Source organism: Hemiscyllium ocellatum, chromosome 51 (assembly GCF_020745735.1).
Source record: "Hemiscyllium ocellatum isolate sHemOce1 chromosome 51, sHemOce1.pat.X.cur, whole genome shotgun sequence".
Taxonomy (NCBI): Eukaryota; Metazoa; Chordata; class Chondrichthyes; order Orectolobiformes; family Hemiscylliidae; genus Hemiscyllium; species Hemiscyllium ocellatum.
The window spans coordinates 1,682,260-1,705,129 of NC_083451.1; positions in this window are offsets into that span (position 1 = coordinate 1,682,260).

Below are 22,870 nucleotides of genomic sequence, written 5' to 3' on the forward strand. Positions count from 1 at the left end.
GTTTGTTTTTGTTTTAAACAAGCTGACTGGGAGAGAGACAGACTCAGCCCCAAGTTCTGGTCCTCAGGGAAGGGGAGGCAATTGGGCACGAGCTCAGGAGTACGGTATAAGTCGACTGTCCTTGATTTTACTTCTGGGTCACCCACTCAGCCTCGATACAATTCGTCTCTCTCCCTTCTTCTCTCTCCCTTGTCATCTCTCTCCCATTTTCACCATGTAGCTCTCCCTCTCTCCTCTTCCCATTCACAGTCTCGATTTCACCATTCCTCCATTCCCCATCCTCTTTCACTGTGTCGCTATCTTGCACTCTGTAACTTCGATTTTCACTCTTTCCAAACATTTGCACCTCGATTCTTCATCTCTCGCCTACCATTGTGAAGGGAGCAGAATGTGGTGTGAAACTTTCGGCATTGGTAAGGTAGTATCACGGGGACTAGCTCAATTGCCATTGCAACAGAATATGGTGTGGTATGTGAGAAAACTGAAAGTTCCGAGAGGACAAATGTGGGGAAGAGAAGTCGTTAGTCTCTGTGAAGGGATGAAAAACAGGGGTGGGATAACAATCTATTACACGAGGAACGGATTGGGAGAGACATAATGTCTGTTACTTGGGAAATCGATTGGGAATGGAGTCAAAGACTATTTCAAGGGGATTCGCTGTGGAGGCGTTCGCAGGTGACTGTTCATAAATGTTCACGTCAGTGAGTGTTATGGTAGAGGATTGAGAGCAGAGCGTGCAGGAGACCGGTGATAACGTGAATGTCAGAGAGTGAAGGTGACAGTGACGTGGTGTGCGGGAGTGTGTCAGGTTCCCTTTAATGGAGTGAGTGTGTGGGGCGCAGGGCGATGGTATGAGTGTGTTTGGTGTTAGAAGTGAGCATGAGTTGGGGCAGGTTGACAGTGACGTAGTGAGTGTGTGAGATCACGATAACACTGATGCAGTGAGTGTAAGGAGATTCCGGTGATTTCGATGGAGTGAATGTGAATGGTCAGGGTGACGGGATGTGGCTGAGAGAGTCAGATGGACAGTGAGAGAGTCAGTGTGTGGATGTCAGGTTAATAGCGATGATGTGAGAGTGAAGGGTTCATGATAACTTTGAGTGTGACGTTGTCAATGTGATGGTGACGGAGTGAGTGTGATGGGAGTATGCTGACAGAGTGAGTTTTCGGGCGTCAGAGTGAAATGTATTAGTCAGTGTGAGAGAGTCAGGGTGGCATTGACTGTTATGCATGTACACCAGTCCTTACCAAATTGAAGGATGATTGACATGGGTACTCGCCCAAGGCTCTGGGCCAATGGCTGGGGAAATGTGTATTGGAAGAGCGAGGTGTTTGGCACAGAATTGATGGGCCGTCCAGTCTTTTTCTGTGGTATGGATCTCTATCACAATGTTTTCCGAGTTGTTTATCTTCATTTGGCACTCTTCCTAACTCCTGTCTGGGGAAAGGAATTCTATAGACACATATCGCAGGACTAAGAGAAACATCTCCCCTCCACCCAGAATCGCACGTCTGGAGGCACTTATCGGCCCGACCAGGTAAAGACAGCAGATTGCCTTTCCACAGGAGACCTGAGTGACTCTGATTCGGTTTTTACACCAATTGATGATCAGTTCAATCATCTTCATTACTTAGATTCTGTACGTTTTTGTAAATGTCTTAACGAGTTTCACATTCCATTCAAAGGGCTGAATTTGGATTTGATCTCGTGCCGGAGAAACTTTGACTGACCAGTCCACCACCATCCCATCTTCCCATCCCCATAGATTTACTCAAATTGATTCAAGTAATAAATGTCGGTGCTGAAAACTGGATTTCAGTCGTTGTGCAGGAAGCACGAGGAGGTGTGGGGGAGGGTGCATGATTGCAAAATTGTCTCCCTTTCTGAGTGTCTCCGAAAAAGTCTCCAGAAAATAACCCTGAGGTTCAGGATGCTGAAGGGTGTTAAATAACAATCGGACTGAATGACGTAATAGGTTTAGGACAAAGCTGAATACTTGAATCCTTCCCCACTTTGGCCCTGGGTTCCTGCCTTCAGATTTCCTGGTTGAGGCTGGGCTCTTGGATCCAAAGCAAGTTGATCTTCTGTTATCCATTCGCACCTTCTCCTCAATAATGCACGAAATGGTCGTTTGCTTTGTTCCCCAATATCATGTGTTTTCCATCGAAAAGGAAGTTGGCAGCAGGACGGGGTCAGCGCTGGTCATGGCAATCGGCTCTTGGATATAAAAATCTCAGTTGCAATGGGAGTCCACTTAGCACCAAGGCTTTCCCCAACCCAACCTCTATCTCTTACACTTGGCTGTGAATATCTGCTCGTCTGCCCTTTGTCGACCTTGTTCTTTGCCTACTGCAGCCAACAGTTGACAGTAATACAGTCATCCAAGTTCTGAGCCAACCCATGCCCAGGCAGATGGGGAAGGGGCCCAGTCTGTAATTTTGAGTGAGCCTGGAGGTGATTGGATAGAAAATGAGAAGGCAGGGAATCTGAAACGGCTGAGATCATTCTTCACGTCTGTGTAGAGAGAAAGAAAGAATTGTGCGCCCAGGAGAGAGGCAGAGTCAACATTTAGGATCCAGTCACCCTTTCTCAGAACTATCATCGTTTCTATTTTTAAATCGGAAAGTGGCTATGTTGGATAACTGTGTCTTTTTGTGGGAGAAAGGTTATCCGATCCTTCAATATGCGGAGATAGCACGGCAATCTTAATCAGGCGCCATTGAAATGATGACGGTTTTGCCAAGGACAGTCATCCACTGGTTTGGGGGAATGAGAGAGTGACGTGCCAAACCACATATCCAGTGGAGTGCCATGGTGGAATTGCGATCAACCTCGCCTGACAATTGGGCTTCTTGTTGGCATTTCCATGCAGGGGGGTATTTGGGCTAGACCAGAGGGACCGGGTTGTCGGGCACATATTAGTACGCATTCGATGCAAGTTGTTGAAACATGGCAGGGGATGGTGGTAGTTTCAGAACCCCTTTATGATTCTGTGGAGATTCCATGGATCTGTCCTCTTTGAAGTTGTCACTTTCACTAACAGTCTGATTGGAGACTGTTCAAAAGCTCCTGCTTCAATCATTCCCACTGCCCTTGTAGGACATCTAACCTTGACCAAGCGTCCTTATTTCGTGAAATGCACAAACACTCCTTCGCCAATTAAAAACAGTATGAGAACAGCTAAATATCTGAAGTGAAGGTAAAAAAAAGTGGAGAAATTCAGCAGGTCTGATCGATCTGCGGCGTGAGGGAGAGAAACTGAGTTAATGACCCGTGTCCCGTGAGCATTTTGTTTTCAGGTACTCTGGTAAGTGCACATTATCTTTGGGGGGAGTTCTTGCTTTTTCAAAGAATGTTATCAACTGCAATCTGTACCGGTCCCATGATGAATGGTGCCTGCTATTATATATGACCTGTATATCGCAGCAAGTCAGCATCCAGGTAAAAGTCTGCAACAGAACATTCCAATCAAATAGTCTCATGTTCTGATCTTTAAAAAGTTCTAAGAATGAAAGTGGATGGTGTTCATCGCACACAACAGCCTCCAAAACATAATTCGTGACATACACATTGAAATGCTTTAAGACCAGTACCAAACTCAATAGCTGCTTTTCGTTTGTGGAGTATTTCCTGTGGTGGATGTTGATCTTCTTCAGAAAGAAACAATTTGATATTTGAATCCGATCTTAATTTTCCTCTCGCAGGACAACTCCAACTCCAATGTCACGAGCATCAATGACGACATGAAAATGTCTTGATAAACTTCGTGCAGCTAAAACTGTTTTGTTGGTTAATATCCATTTCAAATAGTAGAATGCCTCCATGACTGTTTCTTTCCATATAAATGTTGTGTTCTTCTTCAGCAATTCGATTGAATGTGCAACAATCTTCCAATAGAATCCACCGAGTCAAAAAAATCGAACACTTCTTTCTTTGATGTTGGTCATGGAAATTCCTCAACAGCGTTCGTGTTTGCGTTCCTTGGGGTAAACATTCCTTGACTGATGTTTTGTGCCAAGGAAATTCACCTCTGCTTTCATGAATTCCATTCTATTTAATTTTATTACCAGGTTTGCCTCTCAACGTCTTTCAAAGAGCTCAGCCACCTGTACCATGTGATCTTTCCAGTTTTAGACTAGGGAAACCCAGTGGATGTGGTCCATCTAGACTTCCAAAAGGTCTTTGATAAGGTGCCACACGGGAGGCTGCTGAGTAAGGTGAGGGTCCATGGTGTTCGAGGTGAGCTACTGGTATGGAGTGAGGAATGGCTGTCTGACAGAAGGCAGAGATTTGGGATAAGAGGTTCTTTTTCGGACTGGCAGCCGGTGACAAGCAGTGTCCCGCAGGGTTCAGTGTTGGGGCAGTAGCTGTTCATATTACGGATCTGGATGAAGGGACTCGGGGTATTCAAGCGAAGTTTGCCGATGAAACGAAGTTAGGTGGATAGGCAGGTAGTACTGAGGAAGTGGGAGGCTGAAGAACGATCTAGACAGATTGGGAGAGTGGTCCAGGAAATGGCAGATGGAATTCAATGTGAGCAAATGCGAGGTCTTGCACTTTGGAAAAAAGAATACAAGCATGGACGACTTTCTAAACGGTGCTAAAATTCATAAAGCCGAAGTAAAAAGGATCTGGGTGTGCTAGTCGCGGATTCTCTGAAGGTAAACATGCAGGTTGAGTCCGTAATTAAGAAAGTGAATGCAATGTTGTCATTTATCTCAAGAGGGTTGGAATATAAAAGCACCATTGTACTACTGAAACTTTATAAAGTTCTGGTTAGGCCCCATTTGGTGTACTGTGTCCAGTTTTGGTCCCCTCACCTCAGGAAAGTCATACTGGCACTGGAGCGTGTCCAGCAGAGATTCACATGGATGATCCCTGGAATGGTAGTTCTAACATACGAGGAACGTCTGAGGATCATGGGGTTGTATTCATTGGAGTTTAGAAGATTAAGGGAGATCTAATAGAAACTTACAAGATAATACATGCCTTGGAAAGGGTTGACGCTAGGAAATTGTTTCCATTAGGCGAGGAGACTAGGACCGGTGGACACAGTCTTAGAATTAGAGGGGGTAAATTCAGAACAGCAATGCGGAGTCATTTCCTCAGCCAGAGAGAGGTGCGCCTGTGGAATTCATTGTCGCAGAGTGAAGTGGAGGCCACTACGCCAAATGTGTTCAAGGCAGACATTGATAAATGCTTGCTGTCACAAGGAATTAAGGGCTACGGCGAGAATGCGGGTAAGTGGAGTTCAAATGCCCATCAGCCATAATTAAATGAAGGTTTGGACTCGATGGGCCGAATGGTTTACTTCCACTCCTATTCCTTATGGTCTTATGATCTTATTTACTAAAGGTGACTACACCGTCCAAGTAGACAACACAGTTTGTTTACCCAGCCAAAATTCTGTTCATGAGTTTTTGGAATGTGGCAGGCGCATTCTTCATTCCAAATGGCACCACGTTGAACCGATATAGCCCATTTTATCGACGTCTCTGACAAAGGTAGCTGTCAGTAACCAGACATTAAGTCGAAGTTGGTGGTGTGACTGTCTTGTCCGAATTTCCCGATCCGGTCCTCCAATCGAGGAAGTGGACATGAGCCCGATAATGTAAAAGTGTTGACATTCTGGTAACCCACGCAGAATCATTGAGTCCCATCCGGTTTGGGAACTAAGATGGTCAGCAAAGTCCACTCACTCTGGCTTGGCTCGATGATGATCTTGTCGAGTATGGCCTCCACCTCAACCTGGATCTGACTGGCTTTGAGACAATTAAGCCGACAGAGGTGTGATTCTTTTTTTTCTCGGAGCAATATTCCCTACGTTTACTGCATATAAGATATCGTTAGACCTCCCTATCTGATTCTTACATACGTTCTTATACTCCAGTAATAAATCTTCCAACTTCGTTCTATTCTCTTGAGATAGATAGCTTAATAACTTATCCAACTCCTCAACGACGTCTTCACTTATTTGGGCACCTCAAAATCCATATCATTTGGATTTCCTTCCTCACTCTGCGTGACAATAACGAACCCCTGTTTCTCCATTATTTCTCTCTTCGATTCAACATGTTCACATGACATACCCGATCCCTTTTTTCTTTCTGGCAACATTACTAATGAGTTCACCTGACTCAAATTTTCCTTGATTTGATGGGGACCACTAAACCTGGCTTTGATCCTTGTCTCCTGTCATTGGTAACATCCCCTGGAGAAAACGTCAGAATCTCAGAGATTTTATCTGCCAGCTGCTTTATTCTACAAAATGCCGTTTTCAGGTTCCGTTTAACAAACTCACTATCACTATTTAATCTCTCCGTCACCTCCAATGAATAATCGTGTTGTGAGATTTCTGATATTCATCCTTTAATTTTTTCTTTAATTAATTTCAAAAGCCTCTCACTTCATGAACAAACAGTGACTCAAACGATGAGAACTGAGTAGATTCGTTCGGCTAATTTATGGTGGTAAACAATTGCGAATGGGTTAACTTTATCCAAATCATTCTGGTAGTCCAAACACTCTTCCGTTAACATGGTCTTCAAGGTCTGATATCATCTTTTGATAACTCCCTGGAATTCACGATGATACACACTGGATGTAAAGTGTTGTATATCTAGCCAATCCACAAACACCTTAAACAACATACCAGTGTTGGTCCGACTGAATCTCTTTGGATTGCCCATACCACGGCAAAAAAGTAACTAACTCCTCTATCACCTCTTTTGCCTTGATACTCCTTGATGAAATTGCCTCCGGAAATCTAGTAGAAACATCTTTTGTGGTTAACATATACTGATTCGCACGTTTCGTTCTCGGGAGGGGACCTACACAGTCAATGATGACATGCGTAAAAGGTTCTTCCTATGCAGGAATTGACAACAAAGGTGCTGGTTTTATTACCACCTGTGGTTTACCTCCCATTTGGCATGTGTGACACGTACAGCAAAATCTAACCACATCCTTGGCTTGGCCGCTATATCATTGAAAGATTTTTTTGTACCTTAACCTGAGCATCTCTTACCCCTAGGTGACCTCCTATAGGTAGTTTACGTTCGACCCATCACACTTGCTGTCTGTATGCTACTGACAACATAATATTTTGCACTTCGTCCTATTTTTCCTCTGCACTAACCTTCCGTGGTCTCCATTTCCGTCTCATGATTTTATCTTTCAGGTAAGAACACTCCAATATATTCTTTGCCTGCTTTTCAGAGAACGCATCCAGTCTCATATCTTTTATTGTCTTGTCTTACTGTTCACGTTTCTTAGCCTCTTAGGGCAAAACATTTATGTCTGACCCCGTGTGTGTTCAGGTTTCTCCTGCACTATGACATCAAGCAGGGTATCTGCTAATTGAAACTCAACTTCATTATCCTTATCTTTAATTTCAACCTGATGTTGTGATTTATGATCGTGGGATCTGGTTGCCATACAGTCTGGGAAAATGCCAGGATGCTTCTGTTAAAAGTCACACAACACCAGGTTATACTCCAACAGGTTTAATTGGAAGCACATTAGCTTCCATTTAAACCGGCTGGACTAAACCTGGTGTTTTGTGATTTTTCACTTTGTACTCCCAATACAACACCGGCATCTCCAATCAGGATATTTCTGGTTCACTGCCTCAGTTTCTTGTTGTTCTTGGGTTTTTCCACAACAAGTATAGTCACTCTCAACTTGGATCCTCCGAAATCATTCCCAACAACAAAGTGAATTCCTGGAACTGACATTCTGTCAGTTACTCCTACTTGTAACTTCCCCAATGCACTCCAACCTGATATTACATAGGGGGACGTTACATTTCTGTCCATCTATCCGAAACATTATGACACTCTCGGTTTAGAGATCAGAAGAGTGCATTTTCGCTCTTCCCTTACTATCACCGGCTGGTTCGATCCTGTATCTCTTAAACGTACAATTCTTGCGCTTTTCCGCCTGTTCTTTCTGAGTATACGCTACGGACAGAGACGCATTCTTGGTCGAGATCAGGTACTAACTCGATAAGCAAACCCTGCGTAAGCTGTGCACTCTCCTGCACCTCCTCAGCTTTTTCTAATGCTTCCTTGACCAACTTCACCAATGCCACGGGCTCAGATTCTTGCATCACATCTTTTCTCACAGCACCTTCTTTAACGACCAGCATTGTGTCTTTGCGAGTCCCAACTCTGGCAGTGTAAGCAACTTTTCCCAGTTTTCTTCTGAAACTACGAGCACTGTAATTTTCTGTATCCTGCTCCATTACAGTGAAAACACCCGAGGCCTTCCATGTCCTGTCCACCGTCTTGGGCTTCCTTTTTTCATTCTGTTGTGAAACCTGACCAGTGCACTCTCCTCTTGGTCTTTTTGTCCCCTTCTCCAAACTTCTATCCCAAACAGGAAATAATTCTGGCCGGAAGCTTGTTTTATCCATCAGTATGTACTCATCTGAAAATTCTGCTGCCATTCTCCCTTCGTTAACTTTTTGTTCCTCGACGTGATATCTTACCATTTCTTGAAGTGAGCGTTAAAACTCGTCCAGCAGAATGATCTCTCTGACAGCGTCAGATGGCCTTCCAAGTTTCAAAGTACGTACCCATCGATCAAAGTGACTATGTTAAATTCTTTCAAATTCAACATAAGCCTGTGCTGGATCCTCCTTGTGTTGCTGAACAGTTGTCTATATGCTTCTGGTACCAATCCATAAGCACTTAAAATAACCTGCTTAACCGCTTCATAATCTCGTGAAACCTCATCTGACAGTGTGGCAAATACCTCACTAGCACTACCTACCAATTTAGTCTGGACTAGCATTACCCATAAAGCCTTCTCTTTTAATCTCTATCCAGTTAACTTGATTTGCTGATTAAGTTGCTACTCCTTAAGTGCAAATTTTCTCTCTTCCTTTCTCCCTTTCTTCTCTCTCTCGTTGCTCAACCAAAACCTCCTCTCTCTTTTTTCTCTCTCTCTTCTCTCTCTCATATCTGCCCTTCTCTTTCTTCTACTCTCTTTTCATTTTTACACATTTTTGTATAGTCTGACTCTATTTTGCTAATTATAATTTAAGATTTTCTAACTAGTCTGCATTTGCCTGTTTCTCTGTCACACCCAAGTTTTTGAGTCACCCCCTTTCCAAATGGAACCCAAATTTGAGTTGTTTGCTAATTTCAGAAGTTTGACTTTTTTGTTCCTGCCTAAACTTGCATGGAAATTTCGAGAATGATCTTGATGTCCCACAAACTACTTAGTAAATTTCAGAGAACAACCGCTCACTTTTAATTTATTCAATGACAAGTCACCAAAATTCAGCAAATTTTCTCACCTGCATTTTATTTACAGACCTAGGACACTAACCTTCAAGTGTTTAAATCTGCTGGGATTTTTCGAATCCCCAGACCTCTTCAAATCTGTCTCAGCCAGTTCAGATCACGGACCCGAGCCCCCCAATGCCTTACAACACGGGATAACCTGCCCTGCTTAATTTAAAACCAGCAACACCGAGAAGATTTATCCCATCAGTAATCTGTAATCATTGAAGTGACTAAGAACTATGTAAATGAAAGATTAACAACGGTAATAAGGTTTCATGGTTGGTCAGCATTGGGCTCTCGCCCCAAAACATGGGAGTCCACGTCCCGATTTCACATGCAGGCAGCGTCAGGCTTCTTAACTGAAAAAGGCCCCGATCAACGGCCACTATTCTTGTTTCCTTTTTTATTCTTTAACATTAAGACATTGATATGTATTTATCTGATTTTGATATAAATGGGGCTAAAAACAAATGTTTTTCAATGAAATCATTGTTGTGTTCATTGAGAAGTATTAACGTTTTGGATTTTAATCCCAGCAGTTTCATCAACTCCACTTGCCTGCATTACTGATTTCCGTCATTTCCCCCATCAGGTTTTCCATAAGGTTTTAGGTGCATTATTTGTGTCATCCTTTCGGATGATCGAAACAAGAAACATAATTAATTGATGTGACATTTCCTTATTCTACATTATATCTTCCCCTGTTTGACAGTGAGGGATCTGTTTTCATTTTTGTTTTGCTCTTTATATGCCTTTAGTAGCATTAACATTAAGTTTGTATGTTCCACCCAGAATTACCCTTAGATCTTAATTTTCCAATTTAGTTTTCCCATTTTTCCCTTAGACAGCTTTTGATGCATCTTGAACTGCTCCCAATCTTCCAGTCTGCTGCTTCTTTAAGTGATTTGTTATCCATCTTCTTTGGATGGATTTCTATTGGCAAGATCCTTTGTGAGCCATAGCAAGGCCTCCCTTCCCGTCTTATTTAGTGTCCAGCAGGAAAGAACAAAAATCGCAGGTTCCTGCAAATGCTGTTTAAATGCGTGTTATCCCTTCAACTGATGTTCCCCAAATCATTGCAGCGTGCTTGCGTCTCATGCCATCATAACTTTGTACATTTAGATCTTGATCCCCAGCCCCAGCATCAACTCAGTCACTCACCATCATTCACATTTCTACACTCTCCCACACGTGGCATCATAGAGTTAGATTGTCATAAATTCCCAAACTCATAACATATAGAAATTTCGAAATTGAGGTTGCCATAGTCCCAGAAGATCATAGGACTGCTGATTCATGAGAAAGAGAGAGAGAGAGAGAGAGAGATGACTGATGGTGTTTTCACATGTGGGTCACTGTGCCTCAGGTTAGGGCGAGGTTGATAGGTTGATACCTTCATGTTGAACTCAGCCAGTATAAGGACCGAGATCATGCTGTTGGTGTCACTCTGCATCACAAAGCTGTCGTGCACACCACTAACGTAACACTCTCCCAGCCATTGAATAGTATGCAGTCGACGGTGGCCTTCCTCCATTTGGGTCCTTAGTGTACCGATTTAAATGCCAGCTCATCAACACTCAAGGAATGTCCCCTCTATTTTTATGAGTACTGATTTGATTTGTTGGAACAATGTGCAGACTGAAGTTACCGATAACAACCATTTGAATCATAAGATACAGGAGCATAATTAGTCCAGTCGGCTCATCGTATTACTTTCACCATTCGTTCATGACTGATACGTTCCTCAACCCCATTCTCCTGCATTCTATCTTCCGCTTAAAATATTGACGCGTTCTCCAATCAAGAACCTCTCCATTTCTGTCATAAATATACTCACTGACATGACGTTCACAACCCTCTACAGCAATGCGCTCCACAGAATCACCACCATCTGACTGAAGACATTGCGCTTCATCTCATTCAATAGGGTTGTCCTGTCCACCTGAGGCTGTGCCCTCAGATTCTAATATCTCATCGTATTCGAAACATCTTCTCCATGTTCACTCCATACACGCCTCTCAGTATTGTGCATGTTTCAATGTCATTGAGTTATTGAGTCAGGCAATACGGAAATAGAATGCTTATTCAAAGCAGTCCGTGCTGACCATGTTCCAAACCTAAAGGAGTTCCACTTGCGTGAACTTGCCCCATGTTCCGCCAAAGCTTTCCTATTCATGCACTTATACAGAAGTTTTAAACTTTCCAACCGCTTCCCCATTCATTACTTCCACTGGAATTCCTTTCCACAGACTTACCCTGCAGAAGACAAAAAATGCCTCTCATGTATTTCTTAAATCTTCCTCCAATCACCTTAAAGACATATCCTTAGTCTCGAATTACACAACCCGAGGGAAATGACACTTGCAGTTGACCTAATCGATACCCCTCACGATTTTATAATCCACGATCTGGTTAAATTTAACCTCCTACGTTTCTGTGAAAAAAAGTTCCAGCCAATCTTGGCTCTGCTTTTAAATCAAGTCCTCCATTCCTTGCAACATCCCGATAATTATTGTTTGTACCCTCTCCAGGTTAATAATATTATTCATATAACAGGGAACCAGTTCTCCTTCCGATGCCAACCCAACATCCTGTACAGACTCAACATTTCGTCCAAAATGCAACACAAACGTTCCAGAGCATATAACATAGGAAAGTACAACACAGAACAAGCCCTTTGACTCACAATGCTGTGCCGACAATTAATCCTAATGTAAAATAAAGTAACTTATCCTACGCAACCCTCAATTCACTACTGTTATTGTACATGTCCAGCAGATGCTTAAATGTCCCTCATGACTCTGCTTCCACCAGCACCGCTGGCAACGCGTTCCATGAATTCACAACTCTCTCCAAAAAGAACCTTCCTCCGATGTTTCTTCGATACCTTTCTCTGAATATTGTAAAACAAAACCCCTCGTGCCCGTCAATCCTGCTCTGGGGAAAAGTCTCTGGCCATTGACTCTATTCATGCCTCTCATTACCTTGCACAGCTCGATCAGATCACCTCTCTTCCCCGTTCCCTGTGGAGAGAAATGTCCGAGGTAAGTCAACCTCTCTTCAAAAGGCAAACCCTTCTGTCCAGGCAGCGTCCTGGTAAACCTTCTTTGCATACTCTCCAAAGCCTCTGTTTGTTTCCTATAGTAGGTCGCGTAGATTCGGACACAATAATCCAAGTGTTTCCTCACGTGGGACTTGTAGAGCGGTAGAAAATCCTCACGGTTCTTAAACTCGATCCCCCTGTTAATGAAAGCCAAAACAGCATATACTTTCTTAATAACCCTATCCACTTGCATAGAAACTTTGCAGGATATATGTACTTGCAAACCAAGATCCCTCTTTTCTTCCACATTGTCAAGAATCCTGTCTTTAATCCTATATTCGGCATTCGAGTTCGACCTTCCAAATTGCATCGCTTCGAATTTATTCAGGTTGAACTCCATCTGCCATTTTTCAGCCCAGCTCATCATGTTGCACTGCAGTCTGCAATAACTTTCGATACTATCAACGGCACCTTCAACCTTAATGTCATCTGGAAATGGATTTGGAAATTAATGAGAATTTTGCCTTCTACTGTAAAGGAACGGAAGTAGGTAAATTTTATTCACTAACAAAAACAGAATTTGCTGGAAAAGCTCAGCAGATCTTGCAGCATCTGTGAAGACAAATCAAAGATAATATTTCAGGTCCGCTGGCATTCACTCCGACCTGCTGAGATTTTGCATCAATTTCGGTTTTTGTTTCTGATTCACAGCATTCACAGTTCTTTCCACTTTTATTTGGGGAAATGTTACTTGTTGTGTGGAAAGCATAGACAGTGAGGAAACTTAAAAATGAATGCAGGCAGCTAGTGAATGAAATTTCAAAACAGGAGTTTGATTTCAAATGCGAGGTATTGATGTTGCTTTCTTCTGTTTCATTAATCTCGTCGAACTTGTGCCAGTTGCTGACAACTTCAGTGAAAGGCGGTAGCATTCGGGAGAATTTGCTGTTCTGTAAACATCAGCACAGTTCAATCAGTTCACAAGACACGAAGATGTAGAGCAGTTAAGAGACGCAGCCCACCTTGTCTAATGCAGTACTCAATGAAATTGTGGCGATTTGCTTATCCTCAAATTCAATCATCTGCCTTATAAACGTCACACTTGATTCTCCGAATGATTAAAAATCTGTCTATCTTACTTGAATGACACGCATTCTCGCAGGCTACGGTCTGGCAAGTCTTCATTTGAGCTATCATTTTCTGATTTGATTTCACAATCCAAATTAATAATAAAGAAATCCACAAATCATGAACGTCTTTTGTCATGCATTAATAGTTAATGATATTTATTCTCAGTTCGAAAGGACGACTACTATTAGGTCCAAATGTGGGTAGCCCTAAGTGTCTTCTACCGTTATTCTTTCCTTCCTTCACCAATATTCCTTCGAAATCATTCAGTCCAATATTGTTATAATACATTTTCCAACTTGTATGAAATAAGCTTTTGCAGGAATCCTCACTTCAAAGCTTTCTATTTGAAAAGTCACATGCTTTGACATTTTCAGTTCCCAGATTTGATCTCTGAGAAACCGTGTCCCCAAAATGACCTTATTGCATTTGAAGGCCGTTAACTTCAAATCTTCAAATCCCTTGCACACTCTGGATTGGAAACTGGATTTATCAGACTTATTCGATCAGTAAAAATGATATTAAGGGTGTGAATATGACACGTAAACATCTAAGCGATCAGACATGTTATCTGATCTGTGACTGTGTTTGAGTTTTAGTCTTACTAATTAAAATGACAGTCTCCTATTGGATAAAAATAGTTAGTGAGAGTATGTCATGGATCAGGCCAGAACACTCAAAACATTTTAAGAAATTTGTGTAGTCCCTGACTTTTACATGTTTGCAGTTGAATTCCAGCCATTTGTAAAGATTCTATTGACATTTTCAGAAAAATCAAATGTCGACTTATTTCTGCAAATTCCAGTCTTTGTTTCATCGATAAGCGCAACCTCAACTCCAGGTCACCTACCAATTGTAACAGCTTTGCCTTACTTACTTTTTGTAAAACCCCGAAGTAACAGCTTCCAAACGCGGGATCTGATTGAACGAGCTATTACTACGCAAAACACTGGTTAAATTAACCAAATTCATCACCTGTAACAAAACATACTACCACCTTCGACTTGCTTCCTTTGAGTCCATCAACGCAAAAGCCAAATTTGAATTATAGAATCATCGTGGAAGGCCTCCCAATCTGTTAAGGAACAGGACAGACCTCTCACAAAATATTAGAAGAAAGTAACCTGGAACCACACATTTTATTATATTAAAAGCATATTGACGTGGGTGCTTCAGGTGTAACACAACTGTTCAAAGCACTGTGCATAATGCATAATGCAAAAGAAAATTTATTTAAGCACTATATTTGAAACAGAAACAAAAGAAAGCAGCATTTAAATAGCTTAACCAGTGGAAAACATAACCAACCCGATGCAGTAAGTATTATTATTAACTGTTCCAATACAGTAATATCTCAGAAACAACCCACGCCCCTCCCTTACCCTTAGGCAAAAAGGTAAACTCAATCAGGTAGGAAGGAACAACATCCATTTCAGAGAAAGTCAGTAGAATCCTTTACTGAATTTCCACCAGTCGAACTTCTTGTAACTGCTACAGCGCAAATAGAACTAAAAACCCTGGACTGTGAAGAATGGTTACTCCTCTTTCATGGTGAAAACTGGTAAACACCCGAGATTCTTTGAGACATCTACTTTGCAACGTCTCTTAAAAAGCAAGAACAAAATAAACTCTTTGATGTGACACCATCTTCACACCTCCACCCTTAAAAATAAGAAACTTCAACATTTAAAAATGGCTTCATTTCAAAACCTTTTGGCTTACTGTATAAGTGCACTACCATAAGCATCCATTACATGATTATAAGCATGAAATCAATTGCTGAAATATTATACTGCAATCTGTTGACTTCAAACAATAAACACCTTTGTTTTTCTTCATCCGTGCCTCCATAACACTTTGACCAATGAAAGGTTCTCATCCTGACATGTGTATCAGTTGGAAATTAATGACCACAGTAGTACATTCCTTGAAAGGAGTCAAGACGTTTTGAAAAAGAATGACTGAAAACGATTTTAGTTGGTTATGATGAGTACGTACAATTGTCTCAGTTATATTGCTGGGAATAAAAATCTTGAAACTTTGTGCCAACACCAATCTCGAGGACTTGTTCTCAATCGGGGAATAATCCTGTTGAAGAATATTACACTTCTTGTGGAAACATTCAATAAAAGTTTCAATACTCTCTCCATCATCTTGCAAGATTGCAGCACCGACAACCACATCATTCGCATTGATAGACAACTTGATTCACTTTGCGGAATTATCTATCACTGGAGTAGTTGTTAACATGCCTTTCAGGCTGTCAAATGTCTTCTGACTGTATGCCATTTACTGAAATGTTCTGCGCTTCTTTAGTAAGTAGTGCAGTGAATCAACCACAATGCCGAAATTCGGTATGATTTTGATAACCCCACTCAATTTCAGAAATTGTTATACAGTTCTCTTCTTTGATGGTATGTCTGACTTTCCAATACGGAACCAGATTTGAATCAAACTTTGTAACTGCATTGACTTTGCGATAGTGTCCACATAACCGACGGGTACTTTTGTTTTACTATTTTCACGGGTGAGGTCCAGTCGCAGCAATCAACTTCGATTATATTGTCTTCGAAGACGTATTCAAACTCTTTTGAACCTGTAGCAAATTTAGAAGGTTAAGGATGTAATATAATTGGAACAACGTTTCCTGTATCTACGTCATACATAATTACATTAGTATTTCCCAGCGTGTTCCCATATATCTCCCCGAAAGTTGGTAATAACTCTTTCTGGTCAGTTCGATTTTCCTCTGGAAGTTATCTCAATGACTAATTCCAGTTTTTGGAATCTTCCTCATGTTTTCAATGGAATTTGAGGAATGTCCAATTTGGAATCTTCTGAACATGCTTCTCCACTCCCGATTGTAATGAGTAACGCATTCCATTTTTTTGTTTCAGTCCATGTCAAAATTTCGGTTGAGCCATTCACATGACACGCTGTAAAATTTCTTTTAATCGGGAGTCCGCATCTTGTAATTCAACTCACTCTCCTTTCGGCTTGCTGGAGTTCAGTAAAACTTGTTTTTAATGGTTACCTGTCGCCGGAATTTAACACTTTATCTCCATTAGAAAATTTCCGAGGTTCTGATTATTTGTCCGCTTCCTGATTCGATTAGATTATATTACCTACCTTTTGGCCCAACAAGTCCACACCGACGAGCAACCCACCCAGACCAATTCCCCTACACCTAAGTCTACGGCTAATTTATGGAACCTGCACATCTTTGGATTGTGGGAGGAACACCTGGAGGAAACTCACGCAGTCACAGGGAGAAGGCCAGAATGGAATTCGGGTCCTTGGTGCTGTGAGACAGCAGTGCTAACCATTGAGCCACCGTGCAGCCCCTGCTTCCTCTGAAGCAATGATTTCAAAAAAATATTTTAAACCCTACTCTGCCATTCTCTTTCATCGTTCTGTAAAATTGACTTTATAGTCCAAATATGTGGTCTTTAAATTCTTACTCACTAAGTTCTCCGTAATTGATTTCTGTGGTCCTCTCACCATATGCACAAAACATATTCAATTGGAATGAAGTTCAATTAATGTGATGTGCCCCTTATGGCAAAAGTTATGACTGGAATCCCTTTCTCCGAGTAGTCTAGATAATCATGACAATACACCATCAACATGATTTTTTTTCAAAGTTTGCTCCACCTTTCCGACGGCGCATGGTATCCAGATAATTTGAATTGTTTTAATCCTACGCTGTCAGTTACTTCCCTGAATTATTTCGGTGTAAAATTGCCATTGCCTGACATGTATGGCATGTCTGGTAAGATTCAATGGCATCCTTATACAGGCCAATAAAAAAAAACCGTTTTTCTAGATATTTCTTACCGCTATGTGAATTCATGGTGCTAATTCAAGTGAACCCTAAGACATCTTTTCGAGTAGACGCTGTTAATGCAACTGCATGAACTTCTGCCCATTTCTCATTGTCTGGAATATCTGATAGTGTTCATTTCCTTATCACGACATTATTTTTAAGATATTAACATTGCAGAATGCAATCAGATTTCTCATCTGTTTACGCGTTTCAGTACATGTTTTACAGTTGTAGTGGTTCTGTTCGCCGAGCTGGAAGTTTTTGTTGCAAACATTTCGTCCCCTGGCTAGGAGACATCATCAGTGCTGTGGAGCCTCCTGCGAAGCGCTTCTTTGATGTTTCTTCCGGCATTTATAGTGGTCTGTCCTTGCCGCTTCCGGGTGTCAGTTTCAGCTCTCCGCTCTAGTGATTGGTACATTGAGTCCAGGTCGATGTGTCTGTTGATGAAATTTGTGGATAAATGCCATGCCTCTAGGAATTCCCTGGCTGTTCTCTGTCTGGCTTGCCCTATGATAGTAGTGTATTCCCAGTCGAATTCATGTTGCTTGTTGTCTGAGTGTGTGGCTACTAGGGATAGCTGGTCGTGTCGTTTCGTGGCTAGTTGGTGTTCATGTATGCGGATTGTTAGCTGTCTTCCTGTTTGTTCTATATAGTGTTTTGTGCAGTCCTTGCATGGTATTTTATAAACTACATTAGTTTTGCTCATGTTGGGTATTGGCTCCTTTGTTCTAGTAAGTTGTTGTCTGAGCGTGGCTGTTGGTTTGTGTGCCGTTATGAGTCCTAGGGGTCGCAGTAGTCTGGCTGTCAGTTCTGAAACGCTCCTGATGTATGGTAGTGTGGCTAGTCCTTTTGGTTGTGGCATGTCCTCGTTCCGTGGTCTATCTCTTAGGCATCTGTTGATAAAGTTGCGCGGGTATCCGTTTTTGGCGAATACCTTGTACAGGTGTTCCTCTTCCTCTTTTCGCAGTTCTGGTGTACTGCAGTGTGTTGTAGCTCTTTTGAATAGTGTCCTGATGCAGCTTCGTTTGTGTGTTTTGGGGTGGTTACTTTCATAGTTTAGGACTTGGTCTGTGTGTGTTGTTTTCCTGTGTACCCTTGTGGTGAATTCGCCGTTCGGTGTTCTCTGTACTATCACGTCTAGGAATGGGAGTTGGCTATCCTTTTCTACTTCTCTCGTGAAGCGGATGCCTGTGAGTGTGGCGTTGATGATCCGGTGTGTTTTTTTCTATTTCCGTGTTTTTGATGATTACGAAAGTGTCATCGACATATCTGACCCAGAGTTTGGGTTGAATTTGTGGTAGGGCTGTTTGTTCTAACCTTTGCATAACTGCCTCTGCTATGAGTCCCGAGATTGGTGATCCAATGGGTGTTCCGTTGATTTGTTCGTATATCTGATTGTTGAATGTAAAGTGTGTAGTGAGGCATAAGTCCAGTAGTTTAAGTATGCCGTCTTTGTTGATAGGTTCGGCCTCCTGTTTTCTGCTATGTATGTCCAGTAGGTTGGCTATTGTTTCTCTGGCTAGGGTTTTGTCAATCGAAGTGAACAGTGCTGTCACGTCGAATGAGATCATGGTTTCTTCTTTGTCTATGTGTGTATTCCTGATGGCGTCCAAGAATTCCTGTGTTGATTGTATGGAGTGTTTGGATCCGCTGACCAGGTGTTTCAGTTTCTGTTGTAGTTCTTTGGCCAATTTGTATGCTGGTGTCCCTGGTAGTGATACTATGGGTCTGAGTGGGATGTCTGGTTTGTGTACTTTGGGTAGTCCATAGAATCTGGGGGTGTTGTTGCTTTCCGGTTTCATTCTTCGTAGGTCCGCTTTGGTTATCTGTCCATTTATGTTGTAGATTCCTTAGAGTGTTATTTATTCTATTGGTGAGTTGTGGTGTGGGGTCCGAATCCTCCATTTGGTAGGTGTTGGTGTCTGCTAGTAGGTGTTGTGCTTTTTTGATGTAGTCTGATTTATCTAGGATGACAGTCATTCTGCCTTTATCTGCTGGTAGTATGATTATGTTCTTATCATTTCTTAGTGTTTTCAGTGCTTCCCTCTCCTTGGTGTTGAGGTTATGTGTTTGTCTTTTTCTTATCATCATAGGTACGACCGTTTGTCTCACTGTTTGTTGTGTCTCTTCAGTCAGTCCATTGTTCCTGAGTGTGCATTCCAGTGCTGCTAGGAAGTCTGCTGTGTTGGCATCCCTGTGGTTGTAGTTGAGTCCCTTGGTCAGTATAGTTCTTTCCATGTCTGTGAGCTGTCTGTGGGAGAGGTTTTTAACCCAGGTGTGTGTTGTAGTGTCCTCTTTTTTGTGTGTTAGTTTGGCCAGTTTTTCTTTTAGTGCCGTTTTTTTGCAATGTGTTGTCCTGTTCTGTCCTGTAGTGACAGCCTGTTCTATGGTCCGGGTCCATTCATGATTAGCGGTCTTTGAAATGAGCGACTTTTGGCGCGCAATTTCTTGTTTGTATTTGTGCAGTCAGTTGTGAGCGTCTGTGATCATTACCTGGATCATCCTGAGTCCGTTCTGCTTGGCTGTTTCCCTGGCTTGTGGATTATTGACTGGTGGTCTGTACCTGACACATTGTGGAAGGATTTGATTCTTTCGGCATTCGTGTAGAAACCGGCACACAAACCAACAGCCACGCTCAGACAACAACTTACTAGAACAAAGGAGCCAATATCCAACATGAGCAAAACTAATGTAGTTTATAAAATACCATGCAAGGACTGCACAAAACACTATATAGGACAAACAGGAAGACAGCTAACAATCCGCATACATGAACACCAACTAGCCACTAAACGACACGACCAGCTATCCCTAGTAACCACACACTCAGACAACAAGCAACATGAATTCGACTGGGAAAACACTACTATCAAAGGGCAAGCCAGACAGAGAACAGCCAGGGAATTCCTAGAGGCATGGTATTCATCCACAAATTCCATCAACAGACACATCGACCTGGACTCAATATACCAATCACTACAGCGGAGAGCTGAAACTGACACCCGGAAGCGGCAACGACAGACCACTATAAATGCCGGAAGAAACATCAAAGAAGCGCTTCGCAGGAGGCTCCACAGCACTGATGATGTCTCCTAGCCAGGGGACGAAACGTTTGCAACAAAAACTTCCAGCTCGGTGAACAGAACCACTACAACAAGCACCCGAGCTACAAATCTTCGCACAAACTTTGAATGTTTTTCAGTTGTTCAGAACGCATCTTTCTGCAGTACCTCAATTAATTTCGCTATATTGAAGATATCCATTTTGTCCTGCACCTGTTATTGTATTGTCTCAAACTTCCGATCAAACGTGATCTCTGATAATTTTGCATCAACTCCTTATCTGTACTCTTTGAGTTCTCCTTATGATTCGATTGATTTTGGTAATTTTGTTATCAAAGAACGTCTCAGGGTGTATTTGCTATAATAACTCAGTTTCCCTACTTTTCCACTGGATATTCAAGCATAATACGCAGTACTGCTCCCTTTGATTCAGCTATATTGTTATAAATGTAACTTGTTTTGTTGGAGCAGATAGTTTCTTCTACCGCCACTACTCCACTGTTCACAAGATACTGCAACATCACTCTCCATAATGGAGCACTTGTGGTCTCACTATGAATTTAACCAACCTGCATTATTTTTTTCTGGTAGTAGTCCTTCTGCGTTACATTTATCCTCATTTCTCATATTCAAATGCTGACATGATCCCGTATCTGGTAATGTTGTATCTGTTTTACATGAAGCTCTTGGCCTCTGTGAGTAAGCCATAGTTTCGATTTTGTTCAGAATATTTGGCACTTCTTTCTGAACCAACCTTCGCTCAGGCAGTACCATCTGGTGCAGCTTTAGAATTGCCACAATGCTTTCCTTTAACACTTTAACAAAATTCACTGGGTTCTCCCGTTTTTGTACAGCGGTATTCCATGTCCTTTTTTTTAGCCCTGCTTTGATTTCACGTACCCCACGTTATTTCAGTGAAAACACCTGAGCATTCTAACTTCTCTTTACCCCTCACGAGTTTTCTTTTTAACCTGTCATAAGCAATCCTTATTATTTTCACCAAATACTTTCCCGTCACTCCATGTATATTTCTATTTTTCCCAATTTGTATCTCTCACGAATTGTAATTTATATTGAAAATCGAACTTTCATCATTCATCAGCAATTTCGGCTGTGTGTAATGTGACACGTAAATGCAGGGCTTAAATTCAACGCATGTGGCAAAGCATAATGTGATATGACCGGAAAGACATATCGTGGGAATATAAAGGTCGAATTTCGTAATTTCAAATTTTAAATTGTTTGTCAAATAGACTCAATGGATACTTAATTGCATTAAATAACTCATCGGTACAGTAACTCCGAGATCCAGCATCAGTAAATGGTTCGTTCGGGAATTCAAGACATGAAGCATTGATCCACTTTGCTGGAGGGAGAAGGCAACAGTTTTAAAATCCGAAGCTGATGGGAGAAGTCAGGTTCCCGACTCGTACCTGATAAGTAGCAAGTATAACAGAATTATGCACTGGCTGTGCAAATCACAAGCTAAGAAATCTTACACAATAAAATTGTATCCTGTTTTAACAATGTCACGCCAAAATCTACACGCCACAGGTAGATAGGTCATGGAATAATTACCACTTTAAGTGAACGATTGGAACCCCAATATTGAAGAACTTTAACACTATGCAGGATAAATCAGGACGTTAAAATTCATTATTGTCAACCAACTTAAACATGCCATCTATTTGCCTCCGATTTTTAGGTGCAGTGGAGTGTGCAGTCTGTATGATTCAATGCATTAATTCTCCTCATCGTAACCATTGGCTCCGTAAAAATGTCCAACATTGTGAGGTATAAGCGCATCAGACTCATGAGTACAATGCCATCTTAAATTTCCCCTTGATTTGAAATCAGCCTGACTTCGAAATTCTTCAAAATTGTCTGTCACTGTGGTAAATTGATGGAACACCACTCCCAACAGCTCTATCGGTGTCCTGATGCGCCTGAGCCTACAGAGGAGCAAGAAGACAAAATCTCACTCCTTGTCAATTGCATTTAGGGTATATTTGAATAATGGCTGAACCAGCAGAACCCATCTCCAATTTTTGATCTTATAAAGAAAAAATGGAATGATGTTCTTCAATTTGTTACTTTGTTCGGCATGATGATTACGTCAATGATTGGTCCTGTCAGAAGCAGTTGTGCTTTTTTTCACTGTGTTAGTGTAACAACTTGATGGAGCAGTGTTTTCAGACACTGATTAATTGCAGCAAGTTTGGAACGGGGTCAGTGACTCATGGCTTCGAGATTTACTCTGGAAGAGTGACTAGGGAGTTCGAATACTGTGGATAAAGTTTGCATTATGTTGACAACGCTGCTTAATCCGTGACCGACTCCAGTATATATAAGCAGTATAACTCAGCCTTGGCCATGGTGATGACAAAGTAATCTTTGTAAAGCAGTAAGATGCATTGTCCTTTCATTTGGGAAAATGTGATTCACATTGTGTGATGTGACATTGCACCATGGAGGCCATGGAGGAATATGACAACAAAGAGTGAAGCATTTAACCGA